The sequence below is a fragment of the Cervus canadensis genome, chromosome 5 (genome assembly GCF_019320065.1).
Source record: "Cervus canadensis isolate Bull #8, Minnesota chromosome 5, ASM1932006v1, whole genome shotgun sequence".
NCBI lineage: Eukaryota > Metazoa > Chordata > Mammalia > Artiodactyla > Cervidae > Cervus > Cervus canadensis.
In genome coordinates, this window is record NC_057390.1 from 98,497,948 (window position 1) to 98,518,453 (window position 20,506).

The 20,506-nt window shown below is 62.8% G+C and overlaps 1 protein-coding gene across 2 annotated transcripts in view; it reads right to left on the minus strand.

The window, feature by feature from the left end:
• Positions 1–10,750, minus strand: part of NACC2 (NACC family member 2) — an 81,353-nt gene extending 70,603 nt beyond the window's left edge. The window contains exon 1 of one of the 2 annotated variants that reach the window (XM_043470002.1): positions 10,632–10,750. The gene's annotated coding sequence lies outside the window, so the exon portion shown is untranslated. Of the gene's footprint in view, positions 1–10,035; positions 10,408–10,631 lie in introns of those variants that run through there. The other variant, XM_043470004.1, reaches the window with a different exon arrangement.
• Positions 10,751–20,506: the final 9,756 nt, after the last annotated feature.

A 20,506-nucleotide genomic window follows, 5' to 3' on the forward strand; every position in this document is an offset into this window, starting at 1 on the left:
AGGAACCTCACGAGCCTCTCAGCTGTAGAAAAGGGGCCATCCCGCCAGACTACAGGCCTGGTCACCCCATCTGCCCCCAAAAGAGAGGAGCCAGAGGCCAAAACAGCCGGGCTGGGGGCTCTAGAGGAGCCTGGACAGGAGGTCAGAGGGCCGGGGTGGAATCTACGATCAGGAGACATGGGGACGAGATGGCTATTCCTTCTAAGGGGTGGGGAGGTGGGCACACAGGCAGGTGGACAATTCGACCTCGACTCCTCTACGGGGCTGAACAGGGTCCCCCAAATTCACATCTGCCTGGGACCTCAGAATGTGACCGTAAGCAAACCGGGGTCTCCGCAGGTGTGACTGGTCAAATGAGGTCTTGGGCACCCAGCGTGGGCCCCGAGGCCAATGACTGGTGACTCAGGAAGAGGGGAATCTGGACACAGAGGGGAAGCCGTGTGGCCCAGAGCTGCAAGACACAGCAGGGAGCCCCGCCCTGCCGTGCCGGCATCGGGGGCTTCTGGCCTCCGAAGGCTCAGGGGGCCAGGTCTGTGGTGCTGAGGTTCAGGAGCCCAACAAGGAAACTCACAACCCCCAGGCCCCTCAACAAGGACCCAGCCCTGGGACCCCAGGGAATGGGACCTGCAGGTTTCGGACAGATCTGCTCAACTGGGACGAGGTCCAAGGACCAGGGCAGCCCCGGAGCGGCTCCGGGTCGGGAGGCAGAGGCTCGCAGTGCACAGAAGGGGACCAGGCGGCGGTGCACTTCTGACCCCTCCTCGCAGAGCCCATGGCCCAGAGGAAGAGTGGGCCAGGCTAAGAGAGCAGCCATCCAGCGCCCGGCTCAGAGCTCCTCCACGGGGGACACTAGATGGATGGGACCTGCCTTTCCAGGAGCAGCTGGTGCGGAGCGCACTTGGCACCCTTCCGCGCTCAAGAGCCTCCAGAGACTCAACTCTGTTCCCCAACTCCATCCCCTTCTCCCTCCCCCAGCACTGCTGGGTCCCGAGTGGCCAGCCACTCGCCCCTGCCCCTAACACACCCTTGGCCGTGACCCCCCTCCCCCGACACTGGGGTTGCTTTAGAAACACACACACCAGACAAATTCCCCGAGGGACTGGACAAAATCTGCCACGTGCCGCCTCCAGCCGGCAGGACAGTGGCGCGGCCCCAGTTAACATGGTCTGAGATGTGCCCAGACTGGGGGCGATTCTGCAGAACTGGCCCAGACTCTGGGGTCAAGGTCACGAGAAGCCAAGAGAAGACCTCAGGTTTTCTGGACCAAAGGAGCCTGAGAGACACAGCAAGGCTCAGACAGACACGAGCACGCCCGTGATCACACATTCACAACTGGAGACCATGGAGACAGCCACGTGTCCTAGGAGAGACCAAGATAACGGCCCAGGGAGGGCTATCCACACAGTGGAGCAGAGTCAGCCTTAAAAAGGAAGGGGTCCCAACACAGGCCACACACAGATGAGCCCCAAGGACACGATGCTGACCAAAGACCGGACGCAGAGGACAAAGGCCATGTGATTCCTCCACCCAGGTGCGGCCCCGGAGCCGCCAAACCCAGAGACAGGAAGTGGACGGTGGGGCCTGAGGCTGGGAGAGGTGGAGGTTGATGGGGACAGGGTATCAGTTTGGGAAGATGAGAAAGTTTTGGAAATGGATGTGGCGATGGTTGTTACAGCAATGTGAATGGACCTAATGCCCTCGAGCTGTGCACTCCAAAGTGGTTAAGATGGTAGATTTCATGTTTCAGTAACTAGAATGCTTTGAATTAAAATTTTAAAAGCAGACCCGACAGGTGCCTGGGACATGATCCCACAGAGACCCTCTGGCTGTAAAGCGGCCCCTGGGGCTTTGGCCAGGCGGGTGGCGGGCCGCCCTCGTTTCAGTGGGCCGCGCTGCAGCAGGGGTCCCTGACTCGGAAACGGTTCTGCGTTCAGTACGTGCAGCTTCTCGGTGAGTTTAATACTGTTCACCCTCCACCCCTTCCTGAGTCACCAGGACCAGTGTCCTCCACGGCCGGTGCTGGGTGGGGGAAGGGGGCCCTCCCCGACCACGCTCAGACCTCAGGCAGGGACAGCAGGGCCAGGAGGCCAGAGGAGGCCAAGTCAGCATGCCCCTGCCCGGTCCTGGGGGCCCCCACGCGCCAGGGTCCACCCCATGTCCTGGCCAGACATCCTAAAACCCCTCAGAAGAGCACCTCTGACCGTGGCCAGGACCCTCCTTCTGAGCTTGAGTTATGGAAGCATGCAGTGGGTCCTCCAGGGAGAGAAGCCCCCCACCCCCCTGCCAGGCAGCTGGGGGTGGGGTGGGGGAGGCACAGGAGCCCCCAGATACCCCAGAGAACTCCCAAGTAGAGCTGGGAGCTGACACCTATGGATGCGGGGGGCGGGGGGGACTTCCCACTTTCCTGGGTTATCAGGAATCACACGAAAGGCCCAGCACAAAACTGCGGGCAGCCTCCCAGCCTCCCAGGCTCTCACCTGGCCAGGTGGTCACCTGCACTGGAGCAAAGCCTGGGGCTCTGGGCTCAGAGAGGTGGGCAGGAAGAGGCCCAAGGCCCTGCCACAGGCCCCCGGATCACAGGTCCACTCCCAGGCCTTCCACAGCTGCCTGACGGCATGGTCGAGGCCCAGGAACCTCAGGGCCCCTGAGGTCTGGGCTCATCTGGACCCCAAGGTCCTGGGTCCCCACCCCATCGCCTGGACACCATGGTCCCCTCCAGACCCGTCCAGGGCCCCCACCTCCTCACGGCATCGCTGCTCTTATCTTTTGCCTGTTTGCCTCGACTTCTCCACTATTTCACTCCCACTTCACGACCTTGGTTTTCTTCTGAGGGATGGAAGAGACGCAGGTAGGAAGGGATGGGAGGGTCTCGGGGGCCTGAGTCTGCGCTGCAGCTCGGGGTCCAGCCCCGAGGGCTCCACGGAGACCTCCCTCTCTCCTTTCCAGGCCGCTTCCCGGGACAAGGACTGGCCGACTAAACTGGGTTATGACAATTAACACAAATTCTGCCTCCTGTCCCCAAACTTACATAACTGTAGACACTGTCTCAGGAAAACCCTCCTCCATCGGTGGCCCCATTTCCCGCCCTCGACCCGGGCTTAGCTCCTGAACCAAAGATCCTTCCAGACTTCCTAGCCTTCGTGTGCTGGCCCTTCCCACCTGACGTCCTGTGACTCAAGGGAGCAGTAGCTGCTGTCCGTGTGTCCAGCCGCCCATCCTCCTGGGCAAGCACAGTGCTAAGCCATTGGGCTGGCTGGACCCGCCCCTTTCCTCTAGGCACTAAAGGGTTTCAGCACCCAGCCAGCCTGCCACACTGGTTGACTAGGGTACATCCAGAATCTCAGAATGTGACCTTGTCTGCAAACAGGATCTTTGCTGACATAATTAGTAAGATCCTGAGATGGGAGGGGTGTGTCCATAGGCCCAAGGATTGTCAGCACCCCTGGCCCTGGAAGAGGCAAGGATTCTCCCCAGAGCCTCCAGGAGGAACCAGCCCTGGCGGTTCCTTGATTCTGCTCCTGTGTTTCCAGACTGTGAGAAAGTAAATCCCTCCTGCTTTAAGTCCCCAAGTTTATGGTCATTTGCTACCCGGGCCCAGGAAAGTGACCCTACCCCACCCAGTGACCCCCGTTACACTCCAGGGTGACCGCGAGGCTCACGTCCCTGCTGACCTGTCCTCTCCACAGGCAAAAACCACCACCACTGCCCTCCCGGAGCTGGGAGACCCCACAGGGAACCCCCACAGCAGCGTTCACAAAGTCGGGGGGGATGCTCTGGCCCTGGTAAGGCAGGGGGCCACCTTCAGACTCGAGGAGGGGGCAGGTATGAGGGGACAGTCAGAGCCACACGCCAAGCCCCCCACTGCCTTCCCCTGGGGGCTGCCCCAAGCCCCTGGGGAACACCAAGTGCAGTGCTGAGTCAGTCAGGAAGGCCTGCTGCAGCCGGGGGTGGGGGTGCCCCATCTGCGACTCCAATCCCTTCAGGAGTGACGAGCACGTGGGGTTCGTGGGCCCCCAGGTCCAGCTGCTGCCAGAGCCAGTCACAGGCCCCCATAACCACTGGGCGAACTGGCCGCTTCGTGAAGGCCGCCAGGTGCCACCCAGGGCCCGACACAGAGAGAACACTTGCTGCCCAAACAGCACAGAGGCCGGGGGCGAGCCTGGGGGGCGTGAGCATCTGGCCTCCACCCTGTCCCCCTCCACGTCCCCCCACAGACAAGCAGCCAGGCCGGGTGTGGAGAAGGGGCACAGGCCCCGCCCGGTGTCCGCAGACACAGCCAAGAACCGACGGCTGGGGGGCCCGGGATACAGGGTGTCCCCCCCCACCCCAGGGAGGGACCTGCCTGCTCCCCACCCACTCCCCACACACATCTCCATCCCTGGAGGAGGGCTCCCGGAGGAGCCAGCAGGCAATTTGCATAATATTCCTTGCAAGTTAATATCAGTCTCTGATAATGATCTCGGCATAGCATGGAGCGCTAAGGCGGCTGTTACAACACTAAGTAATCATATTTTAAATTATGTTTCCCTTTATAGAAAGGTGTTGCAAAAACACACAGACACGAAATCTGTCTGTTGCAGCCCCCTGCCAACCACCTGACCAGCTTCCCAGAGCCACGGCTGTGACTATCTACTGCTCAGGGCGGGCTAGACCCAGGTGCCCCAGGCTAGGCCTGTGTCCCCACCCGGCCTGAGCCTCACCCCGGTCAGGGGTGCTGTCCGGACGGGAACCACCACAGGCTCCGGCCACGGTCAAGGGTGAGTCTGTGCAGACAAGTTCACGGAGCACCACTCTCGGCAGAGGTCGGGGGGGGTTCCCGCTCTCCTGGGCGTAGGCAGTGGGGGAGCTCCCCGCCCCCCAACTCCAGCCCTGCATCATGCTGGAGCCCTGAGTGCCCAGGACACCAGACTTCAGGCGCGCGTCTCCTGGGGGACTAGGGATCCTAAAAACTCGAAACCAAAACCATCGGTCCTTCTGGGACGTCCCCCTTGCAGCCACTCACCCTGCGCCAGGACCTGGGGACCCACCCCTGGAAGGTGAGATCATCCTTGAGCCCTAGACACCTGCACCCTGGCTGAGGCCATGGCACATCCTCCTGCCACAGGTGAGCCGGGCCTGTTGACGACACGGGTCTGAGCACACAGCCACGCCGGGTCCCCTAGGGGAGCAGCAGGGGCTGGGCCCGCGTGCCCAGAACTGCCGGCCGTCCACAGGCCAGGAAAGAGGACTGACTGCCTGGGAGGGGCCCACAGCCGCCCCCAAGGGGAGACCCTTCCCTCCCTTTCTCTTCATGCCGGAGCTGGGGCCACCACTCAATCTCTATTTTCTTAAAAGCTTTCTTTTCTTTTTTATTAAGAAAAAAAAAAATCCAATTATAGCACAAATCTCTCAGCAGGGGTCAGTGTGGAATAAGAATAGCCAAAGTTAATGGACATGACACAGGCAAGATTAATGCCTAAAGGGTTTCAAAAGTTGTATGATGCAGATTTCATTAACATTTTAATTGTAATGTATCTTTTTAATCTTCTCTCACCCTAATGGCTTTATATCCCCCCAAAAAATTAAAAAAAAAAAACTGCTGACAACAACAAAAAGTACCAATATACAAAATTTAACAAAGGCACTTAGCAGTGCAACGGAAACTAAATTAAAGGAGCACTCTGTGTTAACACTGATTTTTTAACAGCGAAAGTCGGAATGCAGCAGAGGCAGGCTGCTTCTCCCTTCTTGGTGCAGAGACCTAGGGACAGACGCCAAGGGTGATGGTGGGCAGGCCCTGAGGGGTCCAGGAGCAGACTTCCCGCAAAGACCACCAGCAACCAGAGGGCAGCACTGCCCCTTCCCCACCAGCTGGACTCCAGGCAGCGTCCAGGAGGTGGGGGGGGGGGGGGGTTGGCGCATCTTCCGGAAAATGCCATCCATCAGAGTGGAAGCTCCTGGTACTGTGCAGATGGGGTATGGACAACTAGGGGTGTCACCAGAATGAAGGGGGGCATTTTCTGGGGTGAGGGCTGCAGGCACCCCGCCCCCAGCCCCAGCGAGGGGCCCTTGGGTGGCTCAGGCCACCGGGGCAGCCAGATTACAGCCTCCAACTTTCAGAAGCGGTGCCTCAGGAAAAACACTTGGCCCTGACTACCGAGCGCCCCTGAGACTTTTGTTGTCAATCAACAAACATTCCTAGAACACCAAACCTGTGCCTGCTGCTACATGTGATGCTTTGCTCCAAATCCAGCTGCTTTCAGCACACAAGCCCCTCCTCCTCCCGCTCCAGGGCCAGCCCACCCTCAAGGACCTGGGGGGCTGGGCCTGATGCTGGACCTGGCGGGCCGGGCCAGCCCTGGGCCCGGGATGCAGCCCCACTGGCCAGGCTCACTGCTCACCCCGGTGACTATATATGGGCACTTTCGGGCCCTGGCGGTCCCCGCCCCCGGCCCGCCTGCTTCCCCCGGCACACAGGCAGGCATGGGGCGGGGCCCCCCGAAGGCTCGGGCCCATCCATGGCCATGTGCCCTCCTGGACGCCAGGGCCCAGGGCCAACGGGGAGGGAGAGGGGGAAGATTCCTTCGGAGCCCTGGAGGAGCCAGCCTCTCCTCCCCATGGGACAGAGACCAACACCTCAGAGAAAAGTATGCCTCCACCCTCCCCACAGACGGAGAGGCGGACTTTCCTTAAAGGGGCATGAACCACCACCCCCCCCCCGCCCTGCTGGCTCCGGTCCACTTCTAGGGAGGGGGCATCTCCAGACGGCCCCCAGGCTGGGCCTGCTCACCTGCAGCCTCCCAGCAGTAGCATCACTACACACAAGCCTGGGAGGGGCTCAGAGAGGGCAAGTTACCCACCCCAGGTCACACAGCCTGGGGCTGAGTGAGAGACCCGAGAGGTCCTGCTCCTATGTGCCTCCTTGCCTGGACTCAGGTCCAGACAGTGGAAGTTGGGGGCAGCCCCGGAGAGCCCAGGGCCACATCAGATCCCCTCTCGGCTCCTCCTGCTCAGACACGCTCCCAAACCAGGCAGGGAGGAGTGCTCCCCACCATCCTTGTCCTCACGGGGGCTCTGAGGATGCCAGCCCCGAAAGTGGCCGCCAGGGAGCCCAACTTGCTCGATGCCTGCCCTGCCAGAGGTCTGCTGAGACCCTCGCCCACAAGACCCTCGCCCGTGGGAGGGGGGGGCGCCTGCTTCCAAAACCTGCACTTTAAATGACAAAGCCAGAGGCCAGGGCACAGGAAGCCCAGCTCTCAGCTCCAAGCAGCTGCAGGTGACACAATGTGGAGGCCCCCGGCCAGCCGGGAAGCATATTTTGCAAATGATCTCATTGAGAGCCAGGCCTGGTGAGAGCAAGGATTTGCTAAAAGAGAAACAGAGGTCGCCAGGATCCCTGCCTGCTCGGGAGGCAGGGCGGGTGGCAGTGACGCCTTGGGCCTTGCTAAGGGGGAACACTTCCGGAGAGGGGGCCCGGGTGAGGAGGGCTGGAGGGCAGGGGGGGACACAAAGGCCACAGCCAGGGGCGTAAGGTGAGGAGATATTTGTGTCTTGAATTGGAGTGCAGACATGAATGGAGATGCTGGCTCTAATCCTAAATTTGGGCCCCACCTGGAAGTACCCGAGGGCTAGATGGCTCGCCTCGGGGAGGACCGACGGGTTGCCCAGGAAAGTGAGCCAGACGCGAACGAAGCACCGGTGGAGGCCGGGGCAGTGCCCAGACCACAGAGTGGTCAGCGATGCTCCCTGCACATGGGCAGGCGGGCCTGGCTGGGGCCAGTGAGAGGCCCTGAACCCATCCCCAGCCCCCAGTCAGACCCCAGACCCAACCAGACTTTCTCAGCTCCCAAAGTGGGGCTGCCCACAGCCAGGAACAGCTCAGGGTCTAGCCAGGGACCGAGGGCCCCCTCCCTGTGCGGGGAAGTGCCCCCCAACTCTACCACACCGCAGGCAAAAGACCGGACCCAAAGACCAAGTTCCTGGGCCTGGGGCATCCCTTGGGGACCCTGCCGCGCGAAGGAGCCAGGCCCCGGTCAGCTAACACAACAGATCCTCAGCTGGAAGGCGGCTTGTCTTGTCCCAAGAACCCAGCCTAGGTCAAGCTCCCCAGTGTGCCTGTTACTCGGGGGTCTGCAGGAGGCGCTGGGTCTCGGGAGAACCAGGCTGGAGAATCGGGAGCTAAGGGCTGTCATCCGGGCTGCAGTTTATGCTCGAAGGGCTCAGCAGACGTTCACCACGCTGCCCCCAGCCGGGGGGCTCACCCCACCCCCACACCCCAGCAGGACAAGAGAACTTGGGGGGGGGGGTTGGGGAACCAGGCTGGAGCAGAGCCCAGGCAAGACAGGACAGGGTGCCACAGAAGGGGGCAGACGGGCTGCGGGGGCCGGGCTCGCGTCCCCAGGTGGGAAGAATGAGGCCTCAGGTGGCTGAGGCTTCCCGCGCACGGATGGTGAGTGCCCTGGGCCACACCAGGAGGCCCCAGGGCCAGGAGAGAGACCCCGTCTGCTGCAGCCCATTCAGGCTCTGCATTCCCGGGAGCACAGAGCTCAGAGGAGGGGCATGGGGTGGAGCCCTGGGAACACCCTTGAAAGGGTCGAGGTCACAGTGCCTACTTTCTGTCCCAGGAGGGGTACCAGGCCCACCCTGGCCCAGGCCGCAAGTCAGACCCGCAGAGCAGAGGTGCCAGAGGAGCTCGGCTGTGAATGCCAGCTCAGCACTTGCCATCACCACTGTCGATCTTACATGAATAATGCAGCTCACGTTTTAGCTGGAAAACAGAGGGAGGCTTTAAGGGTTCTGTAAAAAGTCACCCACGAGCCCGCCTCCCGGAAAAGGCCCCTCTGAGCGCCCCACCACGTCCCTGACGAGGAACCCAGAGGCACTCCTGGGCAGCCAGGGTGGCCGGTGTCACTGTCAGAAAACGCGCAAGCATTTTCTCCTGGGCCAAGATTCTGCAGGCGCCTCGGACGGCTGCAGAGCAGGAGCCGGACAGAGCCAGCTCGGAGTCAGCGGCCTAAGAGACGCCACGGCCGGCGCCCACCCCACCGGTGTGACCACCGAGCACCCACCTCTGCCACTGCGAGTGGAGAAGTGACACGGTCCTCCTGCGGTGCCCCTTCCCACCGGCTCGCCGAAGCAGCGGGGGCCAGCCACCCTGGGCGTCGTCCCTCCCAGCTCCTTCACTCAGGCTCCAGCCGAGGTGCCACCCAACAGTGGCATGACCAACGGGAGGATGCCCGTGGGCCTCCGGGGAGGGGTGGGCACCACAGAGGGCCACGGGGAGGAGGGAAAGGGGTGTGTTGGAAGGCGGACGGCAGTGCTGGCTGCTGACCCTTCACTCCTCGCCTCTAAAATGGAGCCCATCCTCGGAGATGCCTCCCCTAGGGTCCTTGGGGGGCTTAGACGACACTCCGCATGGAGTGCTGAGAAGCACCTGTGCTGAATACCAGACCCACATCCTTTGTCGATGGAGTTCACCGAGAAAGAGGAGGGGAAGGTGGGGAAGTGGAGACCTGGAGAGACCCAGACCAGGCCAGATCAGACCAGACCAGACCCGGCGAGCACAACGGTGTGTGCCCAGAGTGCTCAGAAGACCAGCTCTGCCAGATGGCCAGCCCATGCAGCCTGTTTGCCCCCCCCCCCCCACCCCGCAACAGGACAGGCTCAGCTAGAACCTATGGCCAGGGGACTCACAGCTGGGTGCCCAACCGGTCCTCAGAAAAACCACTAGGAAGAAAGAGCCTAACTGCTCCCGTGAGCAAAACCTTTCAGACCCAGGTCTGGAGAAGGAGGAAGATTCCATCATAGTGGGCACCTGCCCAGATCCAGGACCGACCCACCGCAAATCCACAGGTTTAAGGGCCACCAGCAGAGAGCTGGCCATCACTAGCGCCAAGACCAAACTTCTGAGAAGCCCGGAAGAGGGGACCCGGAGGTGACCTCTGACCTCATGACCCCCCCCCCCAACCAACCACGCCGACGTCGGAAGGGCTTGAGTCCCCCCCGCCATCCCCGGCCCTGGCGGGGGTGGGGAAGGGCAGCAGGCTCAGAGCTCACCTCTGAGCTTCTTGGAGAAGGGGCTCGGGGGCCCCAAGACCTCAGCACCGCAGGAAACGGGCAGCGAAGACAGGTGGGATCCCCCGCCCCAGTGCAGCCGTCCCCCGGGCTCTCCCCAGGTAGGGGGTGCACGAGGGCGGCCAGAGGGCAGTGATGCCCCGAAGGGCGGGGGCGTCCAGCGGGACCGGGGAGGCGGGGAAGGAAAGACGCAGGGCGGGCTGATGCGCAGCCCCGCGGCCGGCCTCGGACCCCGGCCCGGGAGGGAGGGGCGTGTCCCCAGGGCCGTGACCCCCGCCGAACCCGCGCGCGTTCTCCGCCCCGGAGGGCTGGGATCCGTCCGTCCGGTCGGGGGAGGCCGAGTGTCCCGAGAAGCCAGGCGGGAGAGGAGACGCCCAGAGCCCGGGTCCGCGCTTGGCGGGGCGGGCGGGGTGCGGCCCGGCCCGGACGAGCGCCTCCCCAGGCCCGGGCGCCGCCGGCCAGCTCGGCGGGCGGCGCGCGGCGCGAACTTGGGCACTGCGGCAGGCGAGGGAGGGCGCGCCGCGGAGTTCGCGGGAAGTGCGGCGGCGGGGCCCGCGGGCGGCGCGAAGTTGGGGTACCTGCGGGCGCCGGCCCGGTCCGGCCTGCGGCAGGAAGTGCTCCGGCGGCCCGGCGCTCCGGCTCACATGGACTTTCTCCGGCCGCGCCCAGCACCGGGCCGCACCGCGGCGGGCGGGGCGCGCGGGGGAGGCGCCGCGGGCCGTTTAAAGGGACAGCGCGCCGGCCGCGCGCGCGCACTCGCCGCCCCGGGGCGCGCCGCCCCGCGCCAGGTGGGCGCCCGGGGAGGGGCGAGGACGGAGTGGGGGGCGGATCCGAGGGCGGGGGGCGGCCGGTCTGCGCCCCCTCCGCGCGCCTCCTCCCCGACTCTTGGCGTGGGACCCTGCGAGGGGCCCGCAGCCGGGGCCGGACGCGGGCAGGACCGGGGCGCGGACCCACACACTCTGGAGGTGTGGAACCCCCGGTCCTGGGGCGCCCTCTCCCCGCGGCGGCCGCGCCAGCACCGGGATGCCGCGCCGTGTGGGGCCGCCGGCGGGAGCAGGTGCGCGCGGCCTTGGCTGCCACAGACGTCCCGGAGACCGGAGAGCCGGGATGCGGAAGAAGCGGCGGCGGCCGGCGCCTCCTGCGCTGAGCCGGGTAACTGCTAGCTGCGTGAACGCGGCCGGGTCTGCTTTCAGGCCCGGCGTGATCTGGGCGCACTGGCTGTTAGTGACTCCCCTGACCCCACCGGCTCCCGGTTTGCTCGAGGCCCCCCTCCTGTGGACAGAGGTGATGTTTTAAAACAAGGGCGGACAAATAAAATCAGCCTCAAACCGGAAAGGACCCTCAAAAGTCCCCCTCAGTCGCCCCCACCCTAACCTGAGGCCTCGGGTCAGGACAGGCTGCAGTAGCCCTCCTAGGCCGGAGACCTCCTGGCCCGCTCAGCGCCGCGGGGTCCTTGCAGGAAAATGGGGCGGAACCGGGTCAGTGGTCCTGAGCAGAGGGTCACTGGGAGGAGGGGCTTGGTGTGGAGAACGGGGTTCCCACCCTCACTTTCCCCCAGAGTACATTCTGGGCCCCGTGGGGGTCAGAGGATGGGGCTGAAGCCCTGCAGGACAGTTAGCCAAGGTCATTCCGAGGACAGAGGTCAGAAGCCAGTCTAAGTAGTCCTGTCCCCAGTCTCGTGATAGGTCCTTGACTTTGGTCATGGACTGACCCGTGACCCCATCTCAAGGGTCTGCACAGAAGGCCTCCCCTTACCAGCTCACGCCTGCCTTGCCTCAGGGGGGATGGGTATGAAGCCTTAAGGATGCTCTGGGTACACCCCCAGAACCCCACTTAGACGTAAGCTTGTCCCAGGCCACGTGTCCTCCCAGCCCAGCGCGTGCCTGCAGGGCAGTCTGTCTGTCCTGAGGGCACTCTTATCAGTTGGAGACACAGTCACGTGGCTTGGCATGTGGTCCTGACAGGTAACTGCCTCTTGCTCTGCAGGGACCGGTGGAGGCTGGGGGTGGGGGGGACAGCAGGGGAGAGAAGCCATGCCTTGGCCTCGAGCAGCTTTGCAGCCCCAACTTGCCACCGGCTCTTCGGTGTTGTTAGGACCTTGGTTGTGCAAACACCCCGGGGCCCTGGGAAACTGGGGCTTCTGCAGACAACACCTCTGAGCCCAGAGGGACCTCTCTAGCCACTTCCTGGCAAGGCGTCAGGATGCGAGAAGCCACCCACCAGGCCCCAAAGTCTCCCCCCACCCCCTGCCCCGTGCCGGCGGCTGGGGTTGCCGTGTGGATGGGGTCCACAGGTGTGACCACCTCACGGGCGCCAGGTAAAGATGGGGTAGGGGTGCTGGCTGTTTCACTCACTCGCCCAGGGAGCTGGTCACACCTTTGAACATTCCCGTTGTTTTTATCACTCGTATTGTCTAAATATGAAAAAGATTCTTTTTTTCTTTAACAAAGGACATTTGGAAAATATTGAAAAGTTTTTAGAAGACGACAGATAAGCCACCAGCCTGTGCCCAGGGATGAGGAGGGACTTCGGGGCAGCTTCTGTGTGCACGTGGGGGTGTGTGTGTGCAAACCACACCGGCGCATTTTAAACACTACGGCTGCACACCTGTGAGAAGCCAGGCCTGTGCTGTGTCCTACGAGCTGTCTAACTCGATTTTCACAGCAGTTCTATAAAGTTGGTTCTCTGTTCCTGTTTCACTTAGGAGAAAAAGGCAGCGTAGGAAGAAAATGCAGCCAGCCTGGGATTCCTCCTCACTCCGGGTCCCCCAGCAGGCAGGGCGGGGTGTGGTCCCTCCGTCTGATCACTAGGACTCGTAGACGTTAAGAAGGGTCAAGCTGGGCTGGCTGATAGCAGGCTGGATGGCCACAGCCCCCTGTGAGGGATCTGATTAGCACCACAGTCTGAGATGCCAGCAAGGGTTTTCTCAGCTCGGGGAGGCCTGGGGTGGCCTCCTGGCCTGAGCTTTCTTCGTCTGTAGCTTAACTTCCCGCCTTTTATCCAGAGAGTGTCAGGCTACGGGGAGAGAACAGTCACACAGGTGACCCTGCAGACAGACTGATGAGCAGGGTCTCAGGGGTGGGGGCTCCAGGCGTACCAGGGGCAAGGCCTGCCCGCTGTCTGTCCTTCCCTGGACAGTGGAAGTGTTTGGGAGCCGGCCAGGTGCCGCTCCGGTGGTCCTGCAGGTGGCCGAGGGCTGCGCGGAGCCCCGAGGGAGCCGTGGCAGGGAGAGCTGGCTCCCATGGTGAAGGGACGCCTTCCTCCCCCGTGTTCCCCGAGTCCAGCCCAGTCAGCTGAGGCCTCTGCCCGCTCTGCTGTTGTCCTGGGCTCCGTGCAGCCCGGGGCTCCCCACCCTGGGGACCCCTGAAAGCCAATACCAGTGGGCGGGTCTGCAGGTGTTGCCACATCAGCTCTGGGAAGAGGCTCGCGTCCTCCATCGAGGCTCATCCCAAAGAAGATTAAGGTCCATCAAGCGCACCAAGCCCAAGACCAACTCAGCCAGGCGCCTCCCTGCCCTGGCCCCCTGGGTGGCTGATGGACGTCTCGGTGTGATGTAGCCTGACCAGGCGCGTCTCTGTGCTCCGTCCCCCCCACCTCAGCATGTGGCAGCGCTTCCTTCAGGAAGCTCCGTCCCTCCAGAGCCCAGGCCCAGCACGGAATCCCCTTCCCTCCCCCACACCCTGTCTCAGGTCCCTGCAGCCGCCCCCTGCCCACCCCCTCGAGCCCCTGCCCCGCCTCCCCATCCGCCCCCTCTAGCCCCTGTTTCCACATGACAGCACAGGGATGCTTGTACACATGTCAGATCACGCGCCTCCCGCCGCTCAACTCCCTCCGCGCCCCATCTCACTTCTCACTCAGAACGCTGAGTGCTTGCAGCGGCCGCGACCTGGCTCCTCACCCCACGCCTCCTCCCGTCCCAGCCACGCTGGCCCCCGCATGGGGCCTCCTCATGGTGGCACCCTCCTGCCCCAGGGCCTTTGCACCTGCTGCTCCCCCTGCCCGGACCCTCTTCCCTCAGTGGCTCTGAGGCTCGCCCTACGGCTCCTTCTGGGTCTCTGCCTGGATGTCCCTGGACCATGGGCGCTCCTGACCCTCCCGTATGAAACAACCAGTTGGGCTGTTGCCAGCCGGCTCTCCCTGACCCGACCCTGGTACGAATCCACTCTGAGGTTCAGAGCCCCTGTCTCTCCGCTTGGGCACAGGCTCCCTGTCTTGTCCGCAGCCCTGGCCCTGACCTGCGGGGCACCCGGCACGAACCAGATGCCCACAGACATCTGCAGGGTGTGGGAGCCTGAGGGGTGCTATGTGCCTGCTGACGAGGGACTGGACAGCCGCCCCCCACCTGCCTGAGTTCTTGGTGCCACTTTCCTGTCCTCAGAGGGTCCAGGGTACCCAGTCAGCAGGAAGGGAAGCAGCAGGCGGGGACGCCAGGTCAGACCCTTGGCCGGGACCGTAGGGCTGAGAACAGACTCCAGCATCGCAATCAGCAGAGTGAGGAAGCAGGTCCTGTCAGTTGCCTTGCGTGGGAGCCGCAGCCGCGACAGCGCCCGGTCCAGGCCGGGCGGGGAGCAGAGGAAGGCCTGTCTGCCTCCTACCTGACCTTTGCCAGCAGGACACAGAGGAGCCCTGGCTGGCATGGCCAGTGTGCGCCTTCTCAGGGGAGCCTCCAGGTCTGTGGCCGGGGGGCCACCTGACTTCCCGTCCAGTCCCTCCTCGGAAGCTGCCCCCACGTAGGGGCTTCCCAGGCCTTCGTGGGGAGGGGCCCGTGGAGGGTTTTCCTGCAACTCTCAGACCAGCGTTCCCAGCAGAGGCACAGTCAGCAAAGACCCCTCCCCAGACCAGGCGGCTGTCAGGAGAGCCATGCGGCTCCCTTTCCGGCTCCGAGCGGGGCCCTGGCCGCCCCGTTAGCGGCCGCGTGCCAGCAGTCCACAAAGTGCCTCTTTGTTAGGCCCCTGCTCCGTGCCAACCAGGCCAGCCACTCGCAGGCCGGCTTTGAGCAGGGTCCCCACCCTCCCCCAGACCCGCAGAAGTCAGGTCTTCCAGTTTAGTTGGGTTTGTGCCCACCTTGTCCCCAGCTCGGGGTTCATCAAGTTCACCCCCTCTTTTAATACTGGAACAGTCCCCTCCCAATCCTACGGCCTACCCGACAAGTCCCCCACCCCCTGGGAAGTCTGCCAGCCCCCCAGGGTGGCGCCCGCCCAGGCCTGGAGGGCAGCAGGGGCCTGCTCACTGTCACCGCCTCTCCAGGCGACGACAGCCTAGGACAGTGGGCAGGGACCTCCCCGGCCACCCAGGGCCCAGGCCACCCTCTGGCCAAAGCCCGGCACGGGCCCTCCAGCCAGGCACCTCTCCAAGGAAGCCCCAGCCTGCCCTCCGAGGAGACCACCTCTGCCTTTGTTCCTGGCAGAGCCTGGAGTTCCCCTTTGCCTATCGGGATGCGTTGCCTGCAGCTTCCGGGCGATGAGCAGGATGGTGGGGAGATGAGTCTGCAAGGTCCACCCACCCCAGATCCTCCTACAAAGAGGCTGGCAGCCGACCTTCTGGAGACAAGCAGCCCTGGCCGCCTGGAGACCCTCCTGGTCCCTTGGCCGCCCCCTCCCACTCTCACTGCTATTTTCATGGCAGTATTCTCACTGGAGAATTAGTGAGACCCACCCCCCCGCACCCCTGGGAAGGGCCACCCCTCCGCCCTCCAGGTGACCTTGCGCTCATCTCGAGGGGCGTGCTGGGCCATGGGGCACTCCCGTGGGCACTCCTGGCTGTTTCCGGGGTCATGGCTGAGCTGGCTCCGAAGCCCACTGTGACCTGCAGGGCCCAGTGGCACCTGGCTCTGCATGGCAGGTGCCCGTCAGCCCCTGCAAGCCCTGCCCAGGGGGCGTCCACCTACCCCAGACCTGGGACCAGGCTTGTCCTGCAGTGAATCTGGGGGCAGACTGCAGGGCTCCAGCCCCCCAGCCAGCCCATGTTCCGCTGTGAGTGGCAGCTGGACCCCCCCGTAGGGGGGACTGTGAAACTTCTGAGCATCTGATGGGAAAGCCTGGCCATCCTGTAGCCAATGCGAGCTGGGGACTAGGGTGATGCCCAAGGGCGAGGTGCAGGGAGTGGGGGAGGGGCAGGTGGCGTGGGGGAGGGGCAGGTGGCGTGCCCAGAAGGGCTGGCAGGGCCTCACTCAGTGACATCCCATCAGGCCTGAGCTGCTGGGCTCGGTCCTCTCCCGACCCACCCCCACTGTCCTTGAAGCACCCAAGCTGCCTGTCTGTGCTGGCCACGTCTCCCGCCCCCGCTGCCACAGGACCTTTGCACCTGCCATTCCCCTGCCTGGGAAACCTCTTCTGTGCTGGCAAGTGGGCTCCGGTTGGTTCACACACCAGGCGGTGGTCGTTTACCTGGGCACTCAGGGAAGACATCCTGACTCCTCCCCACGCTGGCTCTCACATTGCTGGGCCTGCTCCTTTTGGCTCACATACAACTGAGCTCTGTCAAGCCCCAGGAAGAGGAGACAGGATTTGCTCAGAAGCGGGGACTGCGGACAGAAGCTCCAACAGCCTGGGGAGTCTGCAGGTAAGGCGGTCCCCATGCTCAGCAGGGGCGGGGGCAAGCAGGCAGCACGCTTGCCTACAGACATCAGGTCCTCCTGGAAGTCCTGCTTTGTGCCAGGCCTGGGACTCCACCCCGGAGGTCAATGGAGAGCACGACAGGCCAGGGCTTCTCCCCGGGGGCTGATGTCCCAGACAGATGGTTAAAAAAAAAAAAATCACGGACTGAAAAGTGCCACGCACACAAGGAGAGCGTCTTCATCCTTTAGAATGATGAGAAAATAACCAAAACAAAACGAAAAACAGGAAATAACCAGTGCTGTGGAGGATGTGGGGAAATTGGAACCCTCTTGCAATGCTGCCAGAAATGTAAATGGTGAGGCGCCATGGAGAACAGTGTGCTGTCCTTCAAAATATTAAACCTGAACTGCCATGCGATCCGGCAATTCCACTCCTGGGTGTACACTTCAAAGAACTGAAAAACAGGGTCTACCAGAAATGTGTGCCCTTGTTCATAACAGTCAACCCCGAAAACAGCCCAGGTGTCCGCAAAGGGATGAACAATATGTAGCGAACACGTTCCATGGTATGTTGTTCAGCCTTAAAAAGGAAGGAAGTTCTGACACAGGCTGCAGTGTGGATGAACCTGGAGGACGTTGTGCTCGGTGAAATGAGCCCAAGACAGCAGGACAAACCCTGTGGGATCCACTTGCAGGAGCTCCCTCAAGGAGCCAAATGCATAGAGACAGAGAATAGAAGGTGAGGGCCCGGGGCTGGAGGAGGGGCGTGAGTGACTAGTGAGGACAGAGGGTCAAGCTGGGAAGGCGACAGCATCCTGGAGATGGTCACGCTGATGCTTGCACGACTATGTGAGTGTGCCTGATGCCCTTGCACTGTGTTAAGATGGGACTTCCCTGGTGGTCCAGTGGATAAGAGTCCCCCTGCCAATGCAGGGGACACGGGTTCAATCTCTGGTCTGGGAAGAGCCCACATGCCACGGGGCAACTAAGCCTGCGCACCGCCCCTCCTGAGCCCGCGCGCCCTAGAGCCTGCGCTCTGCGACAGGAGAAGCTGCCGCAGTTAGACGCCCGTGCACTGCAGCACAGGGTAGCCCTGCTTGCTGCAACTAGAGAAGGCCCGTGCAGCGACCAAGACCCAGCACTGCTGTGCTGTGCTTAATTGCCCAGTCGCGTCCAACTCTTTGCGGCTCCGTGGACTGTAGCCCACCGGGCTCTTCTGTCCACGGGGATTCTCCAGGCAAGAAAATTGGAGTGGGTTGCCATGTCATCCTCCAGGGGATCTTCCCAACCCAGGGATCAAACCCAGGTCACCTGCAATGCAGGCGGATTCTTTACCATCTGAGCCGCCAGGGAAGCCCATGAATGGCTGTTGTGGGTTGCCATGCCCTTCTCCAGGGGATCTTCCTGACCCAGGAATCGAACCGGGGTCTCCTGTATTGCAGGCGGATTTTTTTTTTTTTTTTTTACCAGCTGAGCCCATTTGCTGCAGCTAGAGAAAGCCTGTGCAGCGTCAAAGACCCAGCATGGCCAAACACAAATAAAAGATTAAGATGGTGGATTTTACGTTATTCATATTTTCTGCAAAGAAAAACGAAGTACCGTGCCAGGCACTGAGAGGAGGAGGCTGTTGGCCAAGGGGAGACCTAGGGGTGAAGCGGAGGCAGGTGGGCGGGGCTGAGGGAGCAGGGACCCTGGAGCCGGGAGGACGCTGGAGCCGGGAGGACCCTGGAGCCGGGAGCAACAGGCTGGGGGGTGGGGCCTAGGGGCAAGGGGCGGGGCCAGGGCTGCCTTGTTCTGACCTGCCTGGAGGTGAAGAGGAGAGTGTCCTGTTAGGCCTGCTGGGGCATCTCCTGGGGCCCAGGGAAGGCTGAGGGGCATGGACTGGGTCCGGATGGGGAGCCCAGAGGATGAAAGGGTCAGACTGTCGCTGGGATGATGGCCCATGAGGGCCGTTTCCTCAGACGGGGCGGTGGGAGCACAGTTTGGGGGATCAAGTCCCCTTGGGAAATGACAAGTGGCACTTGCTGCTCCAGGGTCAAGGCCCTGGGGAGTCAGACCAGGCTCGGCTGGGGTTAGAGGCTCGGGGGTGGCCGGCTCGCTGTCAGCAGCCGTCACACGGTCTGTCCTGGTCTCATCCTCCCCTCTCGGCATCTGGCCACACAACCGACCCTCTGTCCTCCTCCAAACACCTTCCAGTGGCTCCCCGAGCCACACTGCCAACCAGGGACCCTTACGCTCCGCTCTGCCCCCTCTGACCCGCCCCCAGGCTCTAAGTCGCGACTCGCAGAGTGCAGATCCCCGGGTGACAGGCGCTGGTCCACACTGGGATCTGCAGGCAGTGTCCTCGGGCCTGGCCCGGCCTGCCCTCTGCCTGCAGGACCCAGGCTCCTGCCTGAGACTCACAGGCCCTGCCAGCTGGGGGTCCGGGGGACCCTGGGGATGGATGGGGGGCCGGCGAGGAGATGCTCTGGCAGCTCAGACTGCAGGCAGAGACACCGAGTCTGGGGTCTGCACGCAGGGCAGCAGCTCACATCCCAGGGGCCTCCTCTGAGGCCAGCAGGAAGGGCCCCACAGACTCAGATCCGGGTCTGGTCCTGTGAGGAGCACCAGGTACCTGGGGTCCGAGGCACACGGAACTAAAGACCATCCCTTCTGCAGGGGTGGCGGGGTCCACGCAGTGACCCGAGGGAGGCCCACAGGGCGTGGCCGTCAGCAGAGCCCTCCCCACCCAGCAGTGGTGGGGCTCACACCCCAGGAGCTCAGGCATCAGCCCTCACCTGGCCAGCTCCCTGGGGGCTGCCCGAGGCCCCTGGGAGCTGGGGCCTCCTTGGGGGACAAGTGATGTGTCCCCTCTGCCCCCTTGGCCTCCAGCCCTGCTGGACCGTCACTCTTGTGCCTGTGGCTACAGATGGGCCCAACACCTCCTGGGCCTGCCCAAGGGCACCCTCACCTTCTCCGTAGGAAATCATCAGGTTTGGTAACAGATGAAGGCCACATGGCCATCTCCGGCCACAGAAGGGTTCCCCTCCCCAGCAGTGCAGTGGTTTCACTAGGCCCCAAATACTTCACTGTGGCTCCAGCAGTCCATACCCGGGGCTCTGGGGCGGAAGTGCGGACCGAATCCAGCCCTGCCCTTTGGTGCCGCAGCCCCGGTCCCTGCTGGCCATGGCCATCACCTTGTCACCTTTCTTTTGCCTGGAAGTTCTGAGCAGGGACCTGGTGGCTCAGATCCAGGCTGCCCCAGTGAGGCATCCAGGCTGGGGAGGGACGGGGTGGGCCGTAGCTGAGGCCTGGGCTTTGTGCTAACATCTATGTCCCGATCCATCCGCGGTCCCATCGCCCCTGGAGGCCAACCCTCACCAGGGCTGGCCCTTCAACACCTCAGGGCTGGGGATCTCTGGGTCCAGGACACGGGTCCTCTGGGCACTTCTGTGCAGGAAGAGCCCATCCAGGGAATTTAGTTCAGTTCAGTTCAGTCGCTCAGTCGTGTCCGACTCTTTGCGACCACGTGAACTGCAGCACGCCAGGCCTCCCTGTCCATCACCAGCTCCCGGAGTTTACTCAAACTCATGCCCATCAAGTTGGTGATGCCATCCAGCCATCTCATCCTCTGTCGTCCCCTTCTCCTCCTGCCCCCAATCCCTCCCAGCATCAGGATCTTTTCCAATGAGTCAGTTCTTCGCATGAGGTGGCCAAAGTACTGGAGTTTCAGCTTCAGCATCAGTCCTTCCAATGAACACCCAGGACTGATCTGCTTTAGGATGGACTGGTTGGATCTCCTTGCAGTCCAAGGGACTCTCAAGAGTCTTCTCTAACACCACAGTTCAAAAGCATCAATTCTTCAGTGCTCAGCTTTCTTTATAGTCCAACTCTCACATCCATACATGACCACTGGAA